Source organism: Dasypus novemcinctus, chromosome 26, assembly GCF_030445035.2.
Source record: "Dasypus novemcinctus isolate mDasNov1 chromosome 26, mDasNov1.1.hap2, whole genome shotgun sequence".
NCBI lineage: Eukaryota > Metazoa > Chordata > Mammalia > Cingulata > Dasypodidae > Dasypus > Dasypus novemcinctus.
The window spans coordinates 30,702,817-30,711,597 of NC_080698.1; the positions used below are offsets into that span (position 1 = coordinate 30,702,817).

The following is an 8,781-nucleotide window of genomic DNA, read 5'->3' on the forward strand; positions in this document are numbered from 1 at the left end:
GCAGCTGAAAGACTTTTAGGTGGGACTGCGTCAAAAGAAAATAGAAAGCCACCATTTGCATGTAAATATGAAGCTCTCCCAAGAAAGTGATACGAATTGTTGCTTATAAGCTTTCAGATTCAAATTCTCTTCCCATGAAGTCTACTCATTTTAATGTGACCAATGTGCTTTTGATGAAGAAGCTGATTTAAGGTTTTCTGCAAGGGGTGCTCCTTCAGCTAACTTGCATCTTGCTGAATGAGTTGAGGAAGTGGGTAAATCTCTCCCAGCTGCTTCCCCTGTGTATTTTTTCTGTTTGCTGACAGGGATGGTTTAGCTGGTGTAATTAGCCTCACTTGACTTACAGATCATTTAGCTGCGCTTTCTCTTAATGATGTTCTGCTACTGCCACGTCAGATCTGTTCACGTCAGAATCCAGCCACACTACCAGACCAAAATGACTAGGTGAAGGATAACTAATAGAATTTCAGAGCCTCACCGATCATGTTGCTTTGTATCAAAATCCCGGGGGTTGGGGGGGCGGGGGGGAGGTTATGAAATGGATGAACTCCCTAGACTCCACCCAGAAGTTACTGAATCAGAATTCTCACGTTTGAGGCCAGGAACCAGTATATTTTTAAAGCTGTCCCGGTGATTCTGATGTGGAACTATGTGTGGAAGTTTATTGCAAGCCACTCATTTTGCAGATCGCACTCTGAGAGCTTAAGAGACTTTGCATTCCTTCACGTATAGGCAGTATTTGTTAAGGGCCGACTTTGTGCCATGTGCTGCACAAGGTCCTAGGAATACAAGAGTAAACAAGATAGACAAAGTCATATTCTGGCGATGAAGCCATAGGTAAATAATGATTGACTATGTTAAATGCTACGAATTGAAATGCACACTGTGTTAGAGAATAACAAAGGATCTATTTGGATAAGGAAGTCAAGGAAGGCCTCTCTGAGGAGGTGACACCGACCATGGGAAAAGCAGGAGGAAGAGCACAGTAGGCAGGGGAATAGCAAGTGCAAAGTCCCCGAGGTAAGTAAGTTCTCAGGATGTTATCGGAAATGGTCCAAGGCTCACATGGCTAGACCCCTGGGCAAGGAGGAGATGAGGGCAGGGAGATGGGCAAGGGGCCTGATCTTTACCAGCCGGGGGAAGCTGGATTTCATTCCACGTGTGACTGGAAATCATCGGAGAACTTTAAGCAGGGAAGTAACACGAGATGATTTAAATTTCTCCAAGATCACTTTGACTGTGGGATGGAAAATGTATTGGAAGGTGTTGATGGTAGCACAACAGTGCAAATGTAATGAATACCACTGGAGTGTACATTTTTTAAATGTTTAAGATGGCAAATGTTATGCTCTATAAGTTACCATAATAAAGTAACAAATAAAATGAAATGAAAATGTATTGGAAGGGTGAGGAAACAAGCAAGAATAAAATCTGATGATCAACAGACTCTAGTCTCCAGGCAGCCCTTCAAAATCAAGAATATTTCAGTGCCTGGATGCTCTGAGAGATTCTGAGTGTTTTGTTCTGTCAGTCACAAATGAGGCTTCCACGTGTGCTGCAAATCTCTAATATTTCTCTTTAGATCTCTTATCTTCAGGGTCACAGTGCTCTCCGCACTGCCGCCCACCCTCAGGAGTATACCAAATCTTCAATGATAGGGAGAGAAAATAAGTTCATGCCAAAGGAAAAGAATTTCCAGCTGATCTGTACAACCGCAAAATTCTAAATTGTACTTTTAAATAAATCAAATTTTTACCCCAAAGGAAAATGCATACATTGTGGCTTATCTCTGGTGAAAGAAACAGTATTAAATAACTCATACATTTGTGTAGAAAAAATAACATACAGACATATTTGCTTACAAATACATAAAATATCTCTGGAAGGATAAATATAAAACTGGTAATATTGGTTACCTGGAGTGCGGGGAGCTGGGTGGCTAAGGGCTTTGAATTCCACTCATTTTAATGTGACCGATGTGCTTTTGATGAAGAAGCTGAATTAAAGTTTTCTGTAAGGCATGGCTTTTCACTGAATACTCTGGTATATTTTAAATTTTAAATTTTAAATGATGAGCATTTGACTGTATCTTTTCTTTTATAGCAGCTGCGGATTCCCCCTTTTTGCTCAATTTGCAGCTTAAAGAGTCTTTCTTTTTAAAAGATTTATTTATCTCTCTCCCCTTTCTCCCACCCTCCCCCCTGTCTGCTCTCTGTGTCCATTTGCCATGTGTTCTTCTGTGTCCGCTCACATTTTTGTCAGTGGCACCAGGGATCTGTGTCTCGTTTTGTTGCGTCATCTTGCTGCGTCAGCTTTCTGTGTGTGCAGTGCCACTCCTGGGCAAGCTGCGCTTTTTTTTCACTTGGGGCAGCTCTCCTTGCAGGGTGCACTCCTTGTGCGGGGCAAGGGGGTCCCCCATTCAGGGGACATCCCTATGTGGGGGACACCCCTGCATGGCAGGGCACTCCTTGTGCACGTCAGCACTGCGCATGGGCCAGCTCACCACATGGGTCAGGAGGCCCTGGGTTTGAATCCTGGACCTCCCATGTGGTAGGCAGACGCGCTATCAGTTGAGCTAAATCTGCTTCCCTGAAAGAGTCTTAATATGCTCTTCTACCTAAGTCCCCCTAGTGATTTTCTATAGCCTAAAGGATAAGCCCATCTTGACGTGGTCCTGTAAGATCTGGACTGTTTTCTGTTTCTAGCCAGGTTTCTAACCAGTCCCCACCTCACTTTTTCTGTCCTAGCCATATTCAACTTGCAGAATCCCAAAGAAAGAAGCTGTCATACCCATGTCCCTTCTGATTTAGATCAACCTCTATCCCTTGCCGCTCATCTCATCTTTCACATGGCTCAGCATTCACCTCCTCCAGGAAGCCCTCCCTTTCCCCAAGACTGACTTTGGTGTCCCTCTGATATCCTTACTTAGGAGTGTGTATTTGTCTCACTATAATTTCATTGCCAATCCACTTGCTGCTCTTTTTTTTTTTTTTTTGATTGATTGATTGATTTCCTGTCCCCCTTTGTTGTTTTGCACTCACTGTCTGCTCTCTGTATCCATTCACTATGTGCTCTCTGTGTCTGCTCATCTTCTCTTTAGGAGGCATGGAAATCGAACCCAGGAACTCCCATGTGGTAAGCAGGAGCTCAATCACTTGAGCCACATCCACTTCCCATTTGCTGCTCTTTTCCTGACGGACTGTAACCCCATGAGAACAAGGATGGCCATGTATATCATTGCATCATTAGCACCTAGCAAAGTACTTAGTAGTAGATTTTTTTCTAGCTAATTTCTGAATTTTATAGCCATAGAAATGCCCAAATGGTTGCACAAAGTAGTAAGCATTTCAAAATGCCTGCAATCTACTTCATTTGGTCTTCATTTCTGAAAACCTGAAATACAGTCTGGAGTCAATGAAACAAAGCACTTCAAAGGCAAGACTCTGGGATCTGACAGTCTGGATCCAAATCTTGCTTCTGCCATGGACAGAATAACCTAGGAAGTTACCTCTCTCTCTGAACCTCATTTATTCCATGTGAATACTAGAGAAGCATTTGAATTCAGTGGTCAATTCGCAAAGACCAACCCTCACACTTGCCCTGGCTTGATTTTGTCATCCTGGGCCAATCAACCTCTCTGTGCCTACACTGTTACTTCCTCTGTAAAAGAATGACAATAAATGGACATACTTAAGATGATTCTATAAACTATTAAACAAGATCAGCCATGGTAAAAACTTAATAAAATTTAGTTCTTTTATTTCACAATTAAATTGATTTTGTGTGGGTTCCGATATGTCTTACTCATCACTGACTGCTTTTCTGCCTTGAAAGTACCTGAAAAATGAATGACTTCTATTTTTTTCTTTTCCAAACAGCACATATGACATGTAAAAAAATTAAAGGTTGGTACATTTATGAAAAGTGCTTCTGGAAAAGGGGGAGCTTCTTTTTTAGATCCTTTTATTTTTCCATCCCATATTCTTTTAGGAGGGGGAAAACTGTGGCTAAGCCATCCCATCTCTTTCTGCAGCTCAAAGCACTGGCTCTAAGTGGACACACTTCTACAATTAGTTTCCAAGTGTTACTAAGTCAGTTCCATCCTGCATGTGGCGTGCTTTTCTCTGGTACAGTTCTGTTTAGGTCGACGAGACTCTGGCTACTAGCTGCACACTCGTGAAGATTTCACGAGTGCCATGGAAATGCCTCATTCTCACCGCAAATGTCCTTGACGCATGGCTGCGTCACCTCAGGATGGGTGCTTAAATTTATGAGGCAAGTGCTTGCCTTAAGCCAAAAACCCTGCCTCCTGCCTTGCTTTCACTAGACCCTGGAATGTCTTGAATTACAAGAAGATATTTAATAGATTGCCTTAATTGTTTAACAAGCCATCTCAAATTTTGAAGGTACTAGTTCTATATATGTCTGAAGCATGTGGGGGATATTTCTATACTACTACCAATACTGGTACTGTACTAAATACTACTGCTACTACTGTTACTGCTATTACTACCACCACGACTACGGGTACCACTACCGCTTCTTTAGCACTACTGCTATGGCTGCTCCTACAATTACCATTACCCCGGCAGTCCTGCTGCTACACCTACTTCTGCTATTAATTATGCAGCTACGATGCTAACATTTAATTGAGCACTGAACATTGTTAATCACATGCTTTACATATGATATGTCAGTTTCTTCACACAACCTTGAAAGGTGGAGATTTTTATCAAGCCTCAGCTCAGTTTGATCTGTAGACTGATTGCCTCTAAGGTCAGGACTCTTAACCAGCGCCTCCCACTGCTTCCTATCAGTCCAGCAGAAGGACATCTCCCATTCCTTAAAGAAACAGTAAAATTGTTCTACTTGTTGGTACAAATAAAAAGTAGTGAAGTTGGCAAGTGCCAGTAACGTAACTAGCAGAAGCAGTGTTACCATCCTCAGATACCTATTGAGAATGTTAATTCATGTTGTCTGTAAGAAGGATTCCTGGATCAAATAGGTCTGGAAGAGGCTCAGGTAAAAAAGATTTCTCAACCCAAAAGGCCTTGAACAAGCCAATGAGAATTGTGAACTTCCAAAAAGAGAATATAGTCTTTTCTGAACTGATTTGAACACAGAAAGTTTTTTTTTTCAATACATATGATTACTGTTTCTCAGAAAACATTTTATAAAATGTTGATCCAAGTAAATCAAATAAAATAAAGAAAACAATATATATTATGTGTTTGTGTAGAAATAACGACTAGAAGGAAATACCCTAAAATGTTACTACTTTAGGTGGAGGGATTACCATTACCAATGGTTTTTTCTTTTTTCTTTTTTCTTTTTTTTAAAGATTTATTCATTTATTTCTCCCCACCCCCCACCCGCACCCCACTGTCTCTGCTCTCTGTGTCCATTTGCTGTATGTTCTTTTGTATCTGCTTGTATTCTCATTAGGCGGCTCCAGGAACCAATTCTGGGGCCTTCCAGAGTGGGAGAGGGGTGATCATTCTCTTGCGCCATCTCAGCTCCCTGCTCTGCTGTGTCTCTTATTATCTCTCCTTTGTGTCTCTTTTTTTTGCGTCATCTTGCTGTGCCAACTCTCCACATGGGCCAGCTCTCCACATGGGCCGGCACTCCACATGGGCCAGCTTGCCACAGAGGCCAGCTTGCCTTTATCAGAATTGAAGGAAGACTTAAATCTTCAGTCTGAATGCATTCTCTGAATACTGAGCAACATAAACTTTAAAACAGCAGCACTTGTGATGCTCAGACAACTTGTAAAACTGCTGCCCTTCAAAGAACTACCAGAGAAAAAACACATTACAGAATAACACCAATCAAAGCAACAGCAGACATTTTGTCCACAATAATAGATGTGAAAAGTCTTTAGGGTAGGGAAATGGATGTGGCTCAAGTGATTGGGCTCCTGTCTACCATTTGGGAGGCTCCAGGATTGATTCCTGGGGCCTCTTGGTGAAGGCAAGCTGGCGGCCCCTGCCACGGAGAGCAGATGCCGCAAGATGGTGAATAAAGGCAGAAGCAGAGGAGAGACAGTGAGAGACGTAGCAGACCAGGGAGATGAGGTGGCTCAAGCAGTTGAGTGCCTCTCTCCCACACCAGAGGTCCTGGAATCGGTTCCTGGTGCCTCCTAAAGAGAAAGACAAGAAGAAAAAAGACAAGCAGACACAGAAGAACACACAGTGAATGGACACAGAGAACGGACAGCGAGTGCATACAACAAGGGGGGAGGGAATTTTTAAAAAAGTCTTTAGGGTAATATAAAAACATGCATGGGCAAGGGGAGCACCAAATTCTGGATGGTCACGCTGTCTGGATAGGGGAAGAGAGAAAGCGAACAAACTATGGATTTACATAGCTACATGACTGAATCACAAGAACGTGACAATGAGCCAAAGAAGTCAGACACAAAAGAGTACACATAGTTGAGGGGGGAAATTAAGGCAGTTATTCTTAAATTCACTTAAAGAATACTTGCAGTAAGATTCTATTTATATGAAGCTCAAGAATAGGCAAAACCAGGGTGGGGGAGGGGATGGCGCGAGTCCCGGGCTGTCGCGATGAGGGTTCGGGGACGTTTGGCGAGTAAAATTCTAGTGCCTGGCTCTGCACCGCGTTCCCTATCCCCGTCCCCGTCAACTCCCGCGCTTCGGGACTAGAGACCCAAAGAGCATCCTGGGACGGGGCCTTACAGCCCCGAAGCAGCCTATGCAGAGCCCCCCAGACTGTGATCTTGAAGTTGGAGGCTCCCGGGAAAGTTCGCTTCTAGCCCTTGGGTTGGAGGCTGCTGACGCCAACCGAGTGCGCAAGGTGCCGAGGCTCGGGCAGCATGACCACGGAGACCTTCGTGAGGGATATCAAGCCAGGACTCGAGAATCTGAACCTCATTTTCATTGTGCTGGAGACAGGCAGAGTAACCAAAGGACGGGCATGAGGTTCGGACCTGCAAAGTGGCAGACGAAACAGGCAGCATCAATATCTCTGTCTGGGATGATGTGGGCAACCTGATCCAGCCTGGGGACATTATCAGACCGACCAAAGGGTATGCATCTGTGTTCAAAGGTTGTCTAACAGTCTACACTGGCCGTGGGGGAGATCTGCAGAAGATTGGAGAATTCTGTATGGTTTATTCTGAAGTTCCTAACTTCAGTGAGCCAGACCCGGAGCACAGCGCCCAACGGGCACCCAGCAAGGCGGTGCAGCTCGACAGCAGCCCTGGAGCTCCCCAGCCTCCCTCTGGACCCCCTGCTGCTCCGCCAGCCTCTGAGAGCCAGGACGGGAATGGACTGAGCACCCTGCCAGGTCCTGGTGGTGGCCCGCACCCCGCTCACGCTACCCCCCAGCCCCCCAGCCCCCGCATCACTCGCAGCCAGCCCAGCCACACACCTGCCGGCCCCGCTGGTGCCCCCAGTAACTGTCAGGAACGGCAAAGAAACCCGGAGGAGCAGCAAGAGATAGCGAGACCTCTTCCTTCCTGCCTGCCACCAGCTGCAACCCTGGAGTCTCTGCTGGAGAACAAGCCGTCTTCTACTGGGCTGCTGGCTTTGGGGAAGGGAAAAGCAGTATTTTAGCCACCCAGCTTCACTGGAGAGGTGGTAAGCAGTGGTCTACTGCCCCCTAGTCCAGCTGAAGCTCCTGTCCCGGGGAGTCAGGGTCTTCTGCCTGCCCTCGTTAGAAACCACAGTTAGTTTGTTTCTTGTGTGTGTGATGTGGGGATCACTTCTTAATAAATGTTACCACGCTGTAAAAAAAAAGAATAGGCAAAACCAAACCAGGGTGATAGAAATAGAAGAGTGATTGATTAGGGAGGGTGAGGATTGATGGAAAAGGGGTCAGAAGGGAACTTTCTGGAGGATTGGTTACGTACGTGAATGCATTTGTCAGAACTCACCTAATTGTCCGCTTAAAATATGGACATTTTACATAATGCAAATTTTGCCTCAAAATAGAAGTAAATTTTTAAACAAAAGGTGAAGCTAAAAACAAATGTAGGGCATTCATATGTGGAAAAAGGAACTACTCCCGTGGTGGCACCAGACACCTGAGGACACAAGGCAAAGGGCACTTTGGTTGATTGAAATGCAAGGAGAGATTTAGATAGTACAACCCAGTTACTCAAGAAGTATTCAGGACATTGGAGAAAAGGGCAGAGCTTCAAGAAACTTTAGAAGAGTAACCTGAAACTGTGCGCAGTATGTCAAGAATTTTATCAAACCTTACAGAGGTACAGGCAAGCCTCCTCTTTGGTCCCTTTCCAAAATAGGGCAGACAAATTGAATCACTGGAAACAAGGTTATTCTCTCTAACATTATTTGATTTTAATTATATGCCATACATATTCATTATAGAAAATATATATAAATAGAAAGAAAAAAATGAAATCACTGGTAACAGATAATACCTAACATGTGGTAGGATCTTTTTTAAATGCTATAACTTTTTCAGATTGTTTCCAATCTTTTCAATCATAGAGGCAATTCTAACTTTGTAGAAATCTGTGGCTGTCTTTGTCCCAGAGGACCCAGTAAGATCTAAAAATTAGATCACACCGTTAATTGTGTTTGCCATTGTGATCTTAAAATGCTTTTCAAAGTTCCTCTTTTTTCTAGAGTTGAGTCTACTGTCACCTAAGAGAAATTAACATTGTCTCTTAAATTTTACTATTTATTGGAATGCATACTGTAATCTCAAAGGGATAGTATTTTTCCATGAATGATTTTTTCCTACAAATATTTTTCCTACAAACACCATTAAGTATACTTATATGTGAAA

General features: G+C 43.7%; 1 pseudogene; it reads left to right on the forward strand.

Moving 5' to 3' along the window:
* Positions 1 to 6,823: 6,823 nt before the first annotated feature.
* LOC101431741 (SOSS complex subunit B1-like) lies at positions 6,824 to 7,467 on the forward strand (annotated as a pseudogene).
* The last annotated feature ends 1,314 nt before the right edge of the window (positions 7,468 to 8,781 follow it).